This window comes from Equus caballus, chromosome 1, assembly GCF_041296265.1.
Source record: "Equus caballus isolate H_3958 breed thoroughbred chromosome 1, TB-T2T, whole genome shotgun sequence".
In the NCBI taxonomy this organism is placed as follows: domain Eukaryota; kingdom Metazoa; phylum Chordata; class Mammalia; order Perissodactyla; family Equidae; genus Equus; species Equus caballus.
In genome coordinates this window covers 114,945,581-114,962,067 of record NC_091684.1, presented here as the reverse complement: position 1 = coordinate 114,962,067, position 16,487 = coordinate 114,945,581, and the positions used below count along the sequence as shown (strand labels likewise).

The 16,487-nt window shown below is 35.8% G+C and overlaps 1 long non-coding RNA gene across 4 annotated transcripts in view; it reads left to right on the top strand.

The window, feature by feature from the left end:
- Positions 1-16,487, top strand: part of LOC138924211 (uncharacterized) — a 53,663-nt gene that overhangs the window by 12,807 nt on the left and 24,369 nt on the right. For 3 of the 4 annotated variants that reach the window (XR_011438979.1, XR_011438980.1, XR_011438982.1), the window contains exon 5: positions 595-685. This is a non-coding gene — a long non-coding RNA (uncharacterized lncRNA). Of the gene's footprint in view, positions 1-594; positions 686-7,720; positions 7,926-16,487 lie in introns of those variants that run through there. The other variant, XR_011438984.1, reaches the window with a different exon arrangement.

Below are 16,487 nucleotides of genomic sequence, written 5' to 3'. Positions count from 1 at the left end.
TTAGGAAAAATACTGTTAGGAGGGAGAAAGCTTTGATTTTGATACTATTATCTCTTGAGAAGGGCGCTGAGACGTACATATCTATTTTGGGCTGACACGAAGTACTTTGCCATGAAGTTATAATGAGTAGAATTGAATCCATATAATATTAGATGCTGAGCTATTTCTTGATTCTGAGACTATAGTCACACACACACACGTACAAAGTTGGGAGGAATGAAATTCAAAAACAAGTTGTATATATTGGGTACAACAGGGCAAAGAAAATTTATAAACATTTTGTTAAAAATAAGTGAAGTTAGGGGCCGGCCTGGTGGCATAGTTGTTAAGTTCGCACGCTCCCCTTCGGTGGCCTGGGGTTTGCCGGTTCTGATCTCTGGCACAGACCTAGCATGGTTCATCAAGCCACACAAAATAGAGGAAGACTGGCACAGATGTTTACTCAGAGCCACTCTTCCTTAAGCAAAAAGAGGAAGATTGGCTACAAATGTTAGCTCAGGGCCAATCTTCCTCACACAAACATAAAAAAGAATTAAAGAGAAGAACCCTGATAATAAAGTTCTGTGCCTCATCGATCTTTGTGTACATTCTCAGTGCATATTACAGTGCCTGGGACACAATAGACTTTTGACAATGTGACCAAGAGGAAAGGCGGAGAGAGAGGAATGCTGGAGGCAGCAAAAAGGTAAGCTGGACTACTTTATGACTTTTTTCAAATACGTTTGAGTGGAAATTTTGCAAAAGAAACTTTGAACATGACAAATTTCTGCCTTTCGGATTATTATGCCCAGTAACATGACATTAACATGGACAAAAGTATTTTTAAGTCCATCATGTGGTTAAATGGATGGTTAAACACAGTTGATTACAAAATTGCAGGAAATATGGTAGAAGGTCAATTTGAAGTCAGGAATTTTTACTTTATCTGGGATCTTCGGCCCTTGGTTGAACCAGGGTCCCACAGGCTAGAGCTAAGTAAGGGCCCAGTACTGCCACACTCAAGTGGCCAGAATGATGGTGGTAGAAGTATTTATTTTACTTATATCTTCCACGCGTTCATAGATTTATACAGTCGATCTCAGAGCTGAGTCACGTGTAAGAGGCAATGTTGAACAGCACAACCTAATTAAAAATAGCCTCCTCATTTTATTCACAGAGGATTCACATATGAAGTAGGTGGAAAGATTTTTTTAAATCCCTTTCCCGCGTGGTGGACCCTTTGGATTCGGCCACAGACAGGAAGTTAGAACAGACACGTGGGGAAGGGATGACAATGAATCATCACAAGGACTAGATTCAAATACAAGATAACTCAAGGCTCAATTAACAAAGAAAGATCATGGTCACAGGGAAAAAATTGAGCAAGCCCTTAGGACCCATGGGAGATAACCAGAAGATTGATTTCTCAGGGGCTCAGCCCTGCCTCCCCAGCACCATTTCATGTATAGTTCAGGTATCAACACACGTGACACAGACAGTTTTGCTTCCTCCACTCCACTATTACTAATGCAACAAATAAAAGCATTTCTTGTTTCTTTAAATTTTCAGATAGTCTCTACATTGCCTGTTTCCTCTTCATTCTCAGAATTTCTTAGGCTAAGGTGCTGATAGGTATTAAAATCTTACAAATCAAGTTTAAGACTATGTGTACCATAGAGTTCACAGTTTGAATTTCTTAACACACTTTGGGGATAGTGAAAAGTACAGGTGTCACATGAATTTGGAAATGTTCTGGCAGATTATATTTGCTTTGCCATAAGCTCTTATTGGATATGTGTATACGTTTGTTTTATTGCCTTTTATTGCCAGCTCAATGGCTTCCTTTTGTTCTTGTTATTTTCTGTCATCACTGTCTTTGCATAGCGTGGACATGTGACAAGAATATACACACTCCAGCCACTGTTGAGGTGACAGAAACTCCCAAAGGTCTGTGCGTAAATGCAATCTTGAGCCTTTCCCTATATGGCCTTATTTTCAATATGTGAGACCCTAGGACCTATACCCTTGTAACAGTAATTGAGAAGTTCCCATGTGGCAGGAAGCAGGGGAATGGAACGCAACACAGGACCCTATGCAGTACCAAGGGTAAATCTACAAGTTCACAAGCCGACGTCTGGAGAACACTGCTACGACAGACGTGTTATTCCAGAGCTGTAAAATTAGACCACGCTAAGTCAAGGCTTGCTATCCTCTCTTCCCTTCATTCCTTTGCACATACTGTTGTCTCTGTTAGAAACACTCATTCATGCCTTCTTTACATCTGTAGCTTCCTTCTTAGACGTATTCCATATACAATCCTTGAGCATGCTGTTTCTTGTGTTCAACAACAGCTGTTTGACTACTTGACTCTACCTGTGTGGGAGGCAAAATAATGCCCTCCTTTTCTCTTCAACGATGCCCACATCTTAATCTCCAGAACCTGTGAGTGTGTTGTGTTAGTTAGCACAGAGGAATTAAATCTGCAGATGGAATTATGGTCGTTAATCAGCTGACCTTAAAGTAAGATTATCCTAGGGTTTGTGCCTAAGCCCAACGTAGTCAGAAGGATCTTTAAATTGGGAAGAGGGAGGCAGAAGAGTCAGAACCAGAGGGATGGCATCATGAGAAAGATTTGATCAGCACTGCTGGATTGGAAGATGGAAGCGGACCACAGCTAGGCAACGGAAGAGGCAAGGAAATACATTGTCCCCTAGAGCCTCCGACACCCTGATTTTAGCCAATGAGACCTATTTTAGACTTGTGACCTCCAGAACCAAATTTGTGGTAATTTGTCACAGCAGCAATCTAATACACTGGGTGAGGATAAACACTGCCCACACGCATACGCTTGTACATTTCCTCTACCAGACGGTGATCGCCCTCACGTCAGAAACCATGTATCTTTCAGTCCTGTAGCTGCAAGACCTATCGCACCATGTAATATATTCTGAGTAGGAAGAAACAAAGAAGAGAGAGAGGAAAGTGGAGATTCTAACTGTACGTTTGAATCTGCAAGTCACTAAGCATTCTCCTGACAGAGTAAACCATCTCAGAGTCTGATCTGTGGCTCATGTGGGTCTCAAAACTAAACTGTCTTCTCATCAGTGGTTCTGATGCTCTGGTCCATGTGATCCCAAGTGATTCATTTTCACAACTGTCATCAAGAAGATAGGGCTTAAACCAGCTACATAACTGGGAGGATTTGGCAAAATACGATTATAGGATATGACCAAAGCTGTACTCAAGGATAAAGCACAGGGACAAGTGCTTCTCTTCTTCCAAAAAGTAAAAGAATATCAAAATTGCAAAAATTTTAAAGAAAGTAAACCAAGGAGTGGTAGGAAAGTGATAGGAAAGGTAAATATCATCAAAGCAGAACATAAAAATATAAGCCATTGATGAATAAATAAAAGGCTTTAAAATATAAAACTAATCAAAGAGACAATGCTTAAAGCACAGCTAAGCAAAATTACCTGAGAAAAAGGATGTAAAAGAGTCTTCATGAAATTACATAGTTAAGAAGAGTTTAAGAAGGTGTAGAATAACCTGAAAAGCCCAGTAAGCTTAAAGAACATTTTTAAATATTTCCTAGATCAGGTCCTCGAACCGTGCAATTCTTTGGCTTAGTTCTGTCCAGCTTCCAGGGAATATATAATTTCCATACTATGTAAGTTATTCCATACTAAATATGGAAAAATTAAAAATGCTACTTATCCATTTTCTGAAGCTAGCCCAGTCCTGCTATCAAAACCTGAGGGAGATGACACAAAAAGAAAACTATGGATTCTTGTACCTTATAAAAATAAAGCCACAAAAATTCCCAGAAAAATACTAATCCTAGTACTGTTACCACAACCATCATTACACTATTTATTGTGCACTTGTGATATGTCAGGCACGGGGCTAAGAAGCATCGTCTCTGATAATCCTTACAGCCCCCTGTGAGTAGACATCATTATCATCCCCATTTTACAGATGACAGAAACAAGGCTTAGAAAAATTGAATAAATTAAGCAGGGCTACAAAGCTAACAAGTGACAGAACGAGGTGTTCACACAGATTTGTCAAACGTTAAAGCCATTCAATAGGGGCCGGCCGTGGCCGAGTGGTTAAGTTTGCATGCTCTGCTTCGGCGGCCCTGAATTTCCCCAGTTTGGATCCTGGCTGCGGACATAGCACCACTCATCAAGCCCTGCTGAGGCAGCATCCCACGTAGCAGAGCCAGAAGGACCTCCAACTAGAATATACTACTATGTACTTGAGGGCTGTGGGGAGAAGAAGAAGAAGAAGAAGAAATAAAGAAAAGGTTGGCAACAGAGGTTGGCTAGGTTAGCTCAGGTGCCAATATTTTTTCTTAAAGCTATTAAATAATAACAATATTTGAAATTAATCATCCTTGACATCCAAACCTTGTGGACCTCAGGAATGTGTAGGAGGCTTCGTCTTTAAAGCACAGACACAGCCAAAGAGCAACAGAAGCTATGAGAATCTCAGAAGCCAGAATCCGTAGACTTCATCACCCGTTTATAATAAAAATGTGAAACAATAGAAAACAAAAATCAACATGCAAACAAGCAACACTCATATTCAGAACCCAGTAAACTAAGAAAAGCATTGCTTTCTTCACAAAAAAAGGATAAAATTCCAGCCATCATTAAACACTAAGTGGAGAAAATTTGTTAAAAATTCCATTAGAGTCAGAAACATGACTGTGATATCTACAATTTGTTAGCTGGTCAATATTTTTGTAACTTCTAGTCAATGTAATAATACATTAAACAGAAGTGATGTTTATTAGGTAGAAAGAGGCCAAAAAAACTTTGTTATTTGAAAATAATGTGACAATATACCTAGTAATTCCATGGAAATCAACCGAAAGTCTGAGAACTAATAGCATTTTGTAAAGTGACAGGATAGCTGATAAGTATAGAAAAATCAATAACTTTCCTATAAGTTGACAATAAGAATCTAGAACATACTAAAAAAGAAAAGAATACGATTCCGTAGCAGTCCCAAACAGGTGAAATTCTTAGAACCAGCCTAAATAGAAACATGCGTAAACTTATCATTAAACTGCAGAGCCTTACAGAGAGAAAAGCTGTGAAGAAATTTTGTGTATAATACATAAATACATATGCATGTATGCATATATTCATATTCCTGTATCCCTTTTTTCCTAGGAGTATAATGGCTGGAAAAGATAGCAATTCTTTCAAATTAGTTCACATAATTAGCACTTTTTTCAATGAAATGCTCTAAAAGTTGTAAAATCATTCTCAAATTAATCTAGAAGAATGAGACTTATTTGAGAAAGTATGGTAAGTATGGTAGTAGAGGCATAATTTCTTTATAATATATTAAAACATAAAGCTACAATAATTAAAATAGGGAGGTAATAATTAAAATAGGAATATACTTGTGGAATTATTAAGGGAAAAGCATTTATGATTTCAAAGTAGATGTGTGTGTGTGTGTTTCAAGTTACAATATGATAGTGAGTGAAAGCATTTCAAAGACACATAACGTGACCAATTATTCAATAAATCAAAGATTGGCCATTTTTTTTCAAAATTAAGTTAAATATTTGTATTAGAGCCATACATGAAATAATTTTTCTATTAAACTGAAGACAATTATGAACAATTATGTTGCTTAATCTCAGAGTGGAGAAGAAATTGCTATGGTGTAAAAGTAAAGGGAAAAGTACAGATAGATATTAATATATAAATTTTTTATACTTTGCATAACCCTAAGGAAAAGATAAAAATGACAAAATGGGAAACATATTTACAACAAATAAAAAAGACAAAGAGTTGATATTATTTATACTTAAAGAATTACTAAAAACCACTGAACAAGATATTCAACATTCCAGTTAAATATCCAAAAGACGTTAGCAGAACATTTGCATAGAAAGGGCCAGAAATCTTTAATAGCAAATATTTTTCCAAAAACAAAGATATTTCCAACCTAACAGTAAGTTAAAGGGAAAACAAGTGAAAAGAACAATGCAACATGATTTTGTTTTGTTCTTAACAAATGGGCAATGCACGCAAAGCTATTGAGTAATATTCAGCCCAATTTGGTTGTGACAAATTGTTTCCTTCTCTATAGGTGAAAGTGTAAATTATCAAAAATATCTTGAAAGCAATTTGTCAAACTATTGTCAAGTCAAGAATATATATGTGTTTTGATTTAGTAATTCCATTTCTATAAATTTACCTTCCAGAGATAAGCAGCATGCTTACAAACTTTATACATAGGATATTTATTGTGGTGTCATTCTTATAAGAGCAAAGAATTGTTAGCCATTTACATGTACAAAAGTACAATGGGCTTTGTGTAGCAAACAAAATAATGTTTTTGAGGAAGGTTTTCTGACATAGGAAATTCTCCTGGTGTAATTTTAAGTAAAAAGGCATCATGATCTCAATTTTGCATATATTGTACACATGCTTTGAAATGCTAGAAGGAGGCACGTTAACCTATTAATAGTAATTATCTCTTGATGAGCGAAGAAAATTTTCTTTTCTTTACCTTTTCTCTCTTTTCCAAATTTAATTGTTTAAATGTTTTTTTCATTAGCTTTATAAGTAAAGCACACACATTTTTCTAAAAGTACTGAAAAAATTAATTAATATTGCCTATTGAAATAATGAATCAAAAATTTAGAAATTTTCTTTCAGCACACACTCTAAAAAACAAATGAAGCATCCATCTTCTGTCTTTTCTTCCTGATGCCGAAAATGGAATTAAATAGGATACTAAAGGAATTTACATACTGAACCGGGGGCTATCAATTTGTGAGATGTAGTAAACTTTTCACTCTGCTTCTAGCTCCCTACAGCTGGTGTAGCCTTTACTCTAAGAGTGTAGGAGGACACCAGTTTCACAAACCTTGGATCTCACTCGATTATACCTAAAAAGGTACTTGATCATACTGTGGTCAACAGCTGTGAATTGTTATGCTAGTTGGGTATCAGTCCAGAAAACTCTTCCTAGAGGAAATCACGGAGGCAAAAATAAAAGAGGGAGAGAACAGTGTAAGTTGGAACCTTGACAAAATTTTGAATATTATGCCTGAATGGGAAAAACAAAGAAAAATAAAAAAGAACTTCCTGATACTTGGAATTGTTTGTTTACAAGATTATTTTATAAGAAGTAAAAAATTATTTTACGCTTTGGCCACTGTGCCCAGTTCATTTTTAGTTAGCACTCAATTTAACTCAGCTAGGGTCTCGGAAAATGAATTACATTATTTATTGGCATCCTTTTAACAAAAGAAGAAAAGGGAAACCATCTTTGAATTTACGAGGAATGAAGAAAAAATTCAAATTGAAACAAAATTACTCTCTGGTTATTAGAAAATATGGCACAGTTTCCCTCAACTAGTCTAGTAGCATTTTTTCTTTCATTGTATTTTAAATTTCCCAATGGGTATTAGACTCTTAAAATGATAGTGTGCATAGAGAGAAAAGTGTAGAAATCAACAGTTTAGAGGGAAACAGAATTTTTGGTTTATGTTTGCTAGCTTTTCTCTTGTTAATCAAGAAAATTATTAATGTTTAAAGAAGACAGGACTTTGGAGTTCAGAAGTCACAGAGAGAAATGCTATTGAAGGAAAAATAGTGTTGGAATCTTTTTTTGTCACTCTGTTGAAGAGTGTTTCAAAGCTTAGGAGGCTGTGTGCTTTCCTTTTCTCCAAGTTAGCAAGATAATAAAGACGATTTTGCTTTTGCAGATGTTTAAAGACATGATGCCAAAGAGAAATTTTTCAACTAGAAGCCTCAAGAAATGTCACTTCTGTATCTTGCCAAGAGAGATCCAGCATTTTCTCTACATAAACATCTGCTGGGAACATTTCAAAGAGAGGCATTTTAAATAATGATGTTTGTAGCTTCTTGTCTTTAATAAGTTTGAAAAAGAATGAAAATAAGTTTGTGACACATTCCTTCCCAAAGCAACTTTTTTCATTGACGTGCATCAGATCGGATGATCAGAAAGTGAAAGTGTTAACATTGTGCTGAGTGGAAATGGTTAAAACGTTTCTGTGAACTGTCTGTATCAATCATACCTGAGAGACACCCATAAATCACACGTTCCTTTAACTCCAGAAACTCCACAGCTCATTGTTATGCTCACTTGTTTGTGGCAATTATACCACATTTATATTTACATAATAATTGGATTTTCTATTAAGTTAAACAAAAAACCCTCAGAAGCGAGAGTCAGGGAACCATAAGTTAGTGACACAATCCGAACAATGCAAATTCATTTGTAGTTAGAATGGAAACTTCATCTTCTATAAACCCGCATAGAAGTGTGAGGATAATTTTCCGTAGGAAATGCAAGATATGTAGACAGGCTCTTTAAGGTTCCAAGAAAGAGACACACACAGTTTGCCTTTGGTAATAGGTGTTTATTGCCAGGATATACTAGGATGTAATTTAGCAAGAAATGCTATCTCATAGCTATTCTGAGTTTCACTACTTCAAAGAGTCAGAGATATGGCAGGCCTCATGAAGTGGAAAAATGACTGTAAAAATAACTTAGCTCCTTTCAGATTATAAACTAAGCTGAAGTGATTGGCCTTTTCTGCCTCATCCAAAAATTTTACTTCCCCAAATAACTGATTTGATTGATAGCTTTTCCACTATCTGAAAAGCATTATCACTATTGTCAAGCATTTCAGACCAAGTCATCCCAGAGTATTCACACACCTGTCTCTGGGTAGAAGGCTCGGTTTCTCTTGTGCTTTTTGGTGTAGCATGCGTCTCTGAAGGCAGCTTCAGGTGACACCCATGAGCTCCTCTTCTTCAAGAAATTGGTGACCGACTCAGTGCAGTACTGGTTTGGGCTCTTCTTATAAGTAATCAATGGCCATAATTAGAACAGTCCTTCCTGAGTCTTCTCACACCACGTTCAACAAATTAATAATGGAAAAAAGTGCATAAAGCAAGGATTCAGTGCACATGCTTTTAAATGGAGCTCATGGGTGTCACCTCAAGCTGGTTTCAGAGACCAATGCTATACCAAAAACGCTATTAGTGATTAGTACTTGCAGAATGTTGGAGTGGAGTCTTCTTGTACCCTCTCTTCAGTAAAACAGCAATTTATCCAGGGAAAACAATAAGAAAACAATTATCTTTAGTTTATGGAAAGTGTCCTAAAGGCATACTGCAAATAGAGAAGTATTTATTCAAGGAAAGCTGCTAGAACTAAGTAAGAACAGGGAGAGTCTGTAGTTTTTCAGCCTCTACCTGCTCCCTTAATCCCTTTTCCCTTCCCAAGTTCCATATTAGAGAAGGTCGACCGCAGGTACCCTAATCTGAACCAGTGTGGCCAAGAAGATGACAGGTTCCTTGAAAGCATTCCCCAAACCACCTACAGAGTCATAAACACGGGGCCTCACTGGCTTGAAAGGCTTAAATACAACTTTTGACCAAACACTGACTCTACAACAGCCTATTCTGACCTAAAGATATTTCCTAGGAATCAAGACAAAAAAATGATATCACAGTCATCCCTGGTAATCTGGAAGACGGTGGCCTCTTAGGAGAAATCAGAGAGGGTACCCCCAAGCTCCACTGGCTGAACATAGGTTAAAAATAAAGAAATACATAAATAAACACCCTGACTTGTGATAGCAGCCTTCAAGCAACACACACATCCAGTGGTAAAAGGTAAAAATCAATCTGGCTAAGTTTAAGGTTTAAGGATAACCTTTGATGAATAAGTGGCTTATGCTGACACAGGGACAATGCCTATCCAGCCAGGATAAAACAAGATAAAACAAGAGTTAAAATCTGAGCAGGGACATCAGAAGCTCCATGTTGTAAGAGAAACAGATTTGGAAAAATTGGTTGGACAAAGTCACTAAACAAATAAACAAACAAACAAACAAACAATAATAAGCCCTGGCATGTGCAGGTGAGGGGAATCGGTATACAGAGTTGCTAGAAAATGCAATTTAAAATATCTGTTTTCAACAACAACAAAATGAGACCTACAAAGAAACAGGAATGTGTGATTCACACAGAAGGAAAAAGGAGGCAATGGAAATTGTTTTTGAAGAGGCCCAGTTGGTGGACTTAGCAGACAAACACTACAAAACAACTATTACAAATATGTTCAAAGACTAAATGAAATCATGCTTCAATAATTAAAGCAAGGTATGAAGACAATATCTTATCAAATAGTGTATATTGATAAAGATATAGAAATGATTGAAAAGAATCAAATGGAAATTCTGACATTAAAAGCAAAGTAACCAAAATAAAAAATTTAGTAGCAGGGCTCAATAGTAGATATAAGCAGGCAGATAAAAGAATCAGAAAAATTGAATATTGTTTTAACGGAAATTTTGCAATCTGCAGAATAGTGAAAAAGAAAGGAAAAGGAAAAAACAGAGCCTCATAAAAATGTGGGACAACAATAAATGCACTAAAATTTGCATAATGGGGATATCAGAAGTAAAGGAGAGAGAGAAGGGACAAGGAAAATATTCAAAGAAATAATGGCTGAAAACTTCCAAAAATTTGATGGTGGCATTAATCTAAACATCCAAAAAGATCAATGAACTTCAAATAGGATAAAAGCAAGGAGATCTATAACATCAAGACGCATTATAGTCAAAGTGTTAAAAGCAAAAGATAAAAATAAAATTTTGAAAGCAGTAAGAGAAAAATGATTCATGTACAAGGAGATCCCACTAAGATAAACGAGTGACTTTCCCTCAGAAACAGTGGAGGTCAGAAGCAGTGAGGTGAAATTTTCAAAGTGCTGAAGTGAAAATGACTGTCAGCCAAGTGTCATATAATCTAACGAAACTATCTAAAAAAATGGAGGTGAAGTAAATACCTTCTAAGCTAAACAAAACCCAAGATAATTGTTTCTAGCAAACCAGTTTTATAAGAAATACTAAAGAAAATTCTTCAAACTAAATGCAAGTGACAGCACTCAGTAATTTGTATCCACAGAGAACAAAGAGCATTCAAAAGGATAATTCTGTAGGCAATGAAAAAAAACCAGGATAACTGCCTATTTCTTCTCCTTTCTTCTCTTAACTCATTTAAAAAGCAACTTGTAAAACAATATGTAAACAATTATTTTGTTGAGACTGTACCATATAGAAATATAACATTTGAGACAATAAAGGCACAAAGGAAGTGGGTAGGAATAAAGCTGCACTGGAATGAGGAAGTGGCACCAGATGTAACTCAAGTACACAAGAACAAATGAAGAGAACCAGAAAGGGTAAGTAAGATTAAAATAGCAAAATAGAGAAATATACGCTTTCTCTCCTTTATTCTCTCAGCACTTTTGAAAGACATAGATATTATAAAGCAGTGATTATATCAATGTATTTGTGGGTTTGTAACAAATAAATAAATAACTTGAATTAACAACAATAGCAAAAAAACTGGGGAAGGGAATTGAGCTTTGTAGGAACAAAGTTTTGATATTTTACTAGAACTAAGTATAAGTCTGAAGTTAATTCCGATGAGTTAAGATGTATACTGAAATCCCTAGAGGAACCACTAAGGAAGTAACTGAAAAATATAATTAAAAATCATTAAGATATTTAAAATGTTATATTAGAAAATATTCATTTAATATAACAGAAGGCAAAAAGAAGGAATAGAGGGAAAAAGACATGAGACATTGAAATCAAAAAGCAAAATGGCAGAATATGTACAACCATATCAATAGCATTAAATATGAATGGATTAAACACTCCAGTCAAAAGGCAAAGATTGTCAGAACTGAGCTATCGGAGACACAGTTTAGATTCGAAGAGGCAAACAATCTGAAACAGCCTGCAAACTATAAACAGAAAAGCGTTGCCTGGCTATGCTAACATCAAAAGAGAGAGCTTAAAACAAAAAAATGTGACAAGAGATAAAGAGGGACTTTTTATAATGATAAAAGAGTAAATCCAAAAGAAAGGTATAACAAATATAAACATGCATGTGCCTAATTAATAGGGTCCCCAAATACCTGAAGCAATATTGACAGAACTGAAGGAAAATATAGACAATTAAATAATAATATTTGGAGACTTCAACACTCCATTTTCAATAATGGATAAAGCAGCTATGCCAGAATATCGGCAAGAAAATACAAGACTTGAACAAGAGTATAAACCAACTAGACCTTACAGAAGACTATACAATTCTGCCCAACCAAGAGGAGTATACACATATACAATTCTGCCCAACCAAGAGGAGTATACACACTCTTCTCAAGTGCCATGGAACATTCTCCAGGAGACATCAAATGTTGGGCCATAAAGCAAGACTCAATAATTTTTTTAAATTAAAATTAATACCAAAAATATGTCCTCAGATCATAATAGGATAAAAGTAGAAGTTGATAACAGAAAGATATTTGGGAAATCAACAAATATATGGAAATTAGAGAACACACTGCTAATTAACCAATGAGTGGAGAAAAAAAATCACAAGGGAATTTAGGAAATACTTTGATACGAATTGAACTGAAAACAACACATACTAAAACATACGGGATACAGCTAAAACAGTATTAAGAAGGAAACTTAGAGTTAGAAAAGCCTACAGGCAGAAAAGAAGAAAGATCTCAAATGAATAACCTAGGCTTCTATCTAAAGAAAACGGAAAAAGAAGAAACTAAATACATAGCAAATAGAAGGAATAAAACAGTAATAAAATAAGAAATAAATAAAACAGAAAAAAACACTTAAAAAGTCAATCTAACCAAATATTACTTCTTTCAGCAGATCAACAAAAGTGACAAAACTTGAGCTAGACTGACCGAAAGACAAACCAAGACCCATATATGAAAACCAAAGACATCACAAGAGAAGAATTTATAGACAAACATTCTCATGAATATAGATGCAAAATCCTCTAGCACTAGCAGATTGAAACACTAGCAAATTGAATCCAGAAGCATATAAAAACAATTATAAACCAGTCAACGTACAACACCATATTAAGAGAATAAAGAACAAAACTACATGACCATCTCAATAGATGCAGAGAAAGCATTCAGCAAGATCCAACAGCCTTTTATAATAAACATGCTCAACAAATAGGAAAAGAAGGAAACTTCCTCTGATGAAGCACATCTATGAGCAGCCTTAGTAACAAGATACTTAATGGTAAAAGACCAAATGCCTTCCCCTTAAGATTAGGAAGAAAACAAGGATATTCAGTTTCAGATATCTATATCACTATTGATCAATATTGTACCGGAGTTTCTAACCAGGTCATCAGGCAAGAAAAACCAATAAAAGCCATCCAGCCTGGAGAGAAAGAAGTGAAACTAGCTATACTAGCTGATGACATAATCTTATACTTAGGAAATTCTAAGAACTCCACATAAACACTCAGAACTAATAAATGAATTCAGCAAGGTTGCAAGATGTATGATTAATATATAAAAATTAACTGTATTTCTACACAGTTGCAGTGAAAATTCTGAAAGTGAAATTAAGAAACAATGACTTGTACAGAGTATGTTCATTAGAAAAGAACTATTAAAGTTCTAATGAAAGTCCCGGGGAAATGTTTTATATTATACACACACACACACACACCCCTGGTTTTACATTATGTTAAATGAGAAACTCATGTTTAGGCAGAGTACAGAGCTATTCTAATAGGTCTCAAAAATTTGCATATGATTTTGGAAGTTTCATACCCAGGTCAATCTATATATCCTTCGGGATAAGACCTAATTTGGGTTAGGAATTTAGAGAATAAATTATATTCCATTCCCCAGATGTTTGACAGAATAATGTTTTAAAACACTGCTCGTACTTGTTTAGAATGGTCTCAGAGTTTAAAAATTCCAGATGCAATGACCATGTGGAACTGGAGTAATGGCGCTTTCATTCTCTAATCATAGAGGATAATTCTTCATCAGTGATTGATACACTCTGGCCGAGTGAACTCTCTTCAAAATGAAAATCAGGTCACAACACTCCTCTGTTTCCATATTTCCAATGGCTTCTCCTCATACTTCAAATAAAAGTGAGATTCCTGCTCTAATCAAGTACAACCTGACCCCTACTTCTGCTACAGATTCACCTTTTCTTTCCTTTCTGGCTCAGTATGCTCAGCCACACTGACTTCCTAATTTCTCGTACTCACCATGCTCATTCTTGCCTTGGGTTTTTGCGCGTGTTCTCCTCACTTGCTGGAGTAGTCCCTGTAAAGACCCTCTTATGGTTCTCTCACTTCACTGAGGTCCTTGCTCAGACATGGCTGTCCTCACTATTCCTGAAATACCCTGTGCCTCCACTCACTTGCTGTCCCCTTGAGTTGCTTTCCTTTTCTTCAGGAGATTTACCCCTACCTGCAATAGTATTATACAGGTGCTTATGCATTTAGTTATTTGCTTACTTATTTTCTCCCTCCCCCATTAGAATGCAGTCTCATTGAAGGCATGGGTATTTTCTGATTTGTTTACTACTCAGATCTAGAGGAGAGCCTGGTTCATAATAGATACCCCAAAAATATTTGGTGAATGGATTAAATTGTGATTCTCCTGTCTAGCCTATTGTGTGAGTGAAGAATTAAGAGATTAGCTTTTCCTTTTTTGATTTGGCAAGCTATATTTTTAATGAATGGCATGAAAACCTGGGATCAGTGAGAATTAAGAGTAGAAAATATCTCTTGGGAATTGATCTAGTAACAACTGGTGGATTAAGAAAGTCCCAGAGGTTCTCGTAGAGAAACAAGAGGTTTCCTAAAATGAGTACTGTTCTTCTTACTGTGAAATCAAATCCATTTCACTACTGGTTTTGTCCCAAAGAAATGTAGAAATTAAAAAAGCTAAAATAGTGAATTCTACAAAATATCCTCAGAGAGTTTTTATTAGATTAAATATGTGCATCTACATGTTTATGCATTACATATGTATACATCTACACAGAAACATACATATTTGTAGCTGATGTGTGTGTATTTATATACATATATATATATTTTTAATTTCTTTTGAACACAATTGAAGGCATGCCATCCTAGTTCTTAGCCCTCCCATTGGAGTCAGATACATCTGGTCCAAACCTGGGCCCTACCATTTCCTCACTGCTTGATCAAATTGTTTAACTTCGATGAGACTGAATTGGCTCATCTTTAAAATAGGGATCAAGCCTAATTCACAGGAATGGTGTGAAGACTAAATACAATAGTAAATGTTAAGTGCCTGGCGCAGTGCCTTGGACAATGGACGCTTTCCATAAATAATAATTCCTCGTTTTCCCAGCAGAACCTCTGGGCTTAGATTCCTCTCCATTTAAATCCTCCTCAGTTTTATAAAACACACAGTCATTGAATCCGAATCTTCCAGAGTCATGTTTCTACTCACGTATTTCTGGTAAGTGCTACAAATTTACCTGAGAGGTGACAGATACATAAATTTGGTAAGTCAGCCCCTCCAAACAAAAAAATAAATAAATAAATAAAAGGAAATTGAATAAATTATAGAAATCCTCATACATCTTTTTGCGATTGAAATGTTTTATTAGACTTTATAAAAAAAATCTAAAAACAATATCAAGTAGGAGTGTGTGTGCTTCCCTGGTAAGTAACCGGATGAGCATATGTTACAATATATTGAGTTTTGTCCATAAGGAAATGCCTTTAGGATGCCGTAGTGATGTAAGACCTTAAAGTGGACAGAGAAGGGGAGAAAGGCTCTGACAGACAGAGCATGAATTGTGGCTTGCTAACCAGGATCCAGATGCTAGCCAGGATAGAACTTTACTCCATAGTCTATAGTGAAAATAAATCAGGAAATTCCTAAAATTTAATATTTATCCCCTCATACTGCTTCATTCAGATTCACTTACCAAAAGCCTCAAATGTGTTTAGCCTAATACTCTCAATAGTACAGACAAAATGAAAATGATCTGTCGTTTCCACCTTCCCGAGTCGAGTGGGATGGAAGAATTTTCAGTCCTTTCCTGGGTATAAAACACTCCAAGAAGGAAAGACAAGACGGTAATTCATCCAGACCTTCAATATGTTGGTGTATGTAGAATGCAAGTTCTAAAGGTCTCCTGCAAGAGTGTTAAGAAAAATGCCATGAACTGAAACACTTCTCGAACTCTCTTGGACAACAATCTTCTTCAAAAGACCTACTGGGGTGAGAAAGTGACTTTCTATGAAGAGGTTGACTCTTCATAGTTTCATAGAATATATTTCTTGTGATTCCAAGAAGTTTTGTAAGTCATGTTTTTCTTGGAGTTTTCTGTGAATCTTTACATCTCTGTCTCTTCTATTTTTTCTCACACTACCTCAGTAAAAACAAAAAGTGTGCCGGAAGCATTTAACAAGTTTCTAAAACGCGCTTTACAAGATTACTTGTAAAGTAATGATCTGCACCTGTTCTTTGACTGGTTTTCAGGTAACTGTTGACCTAGTCCTTAAAGATGAATCTTCTCCCAGGAAGGGGACCCTTCAATTTCTAGAACAATTCTTGCTTAAGAGATAGAGAATGCTGAATCCACTGAA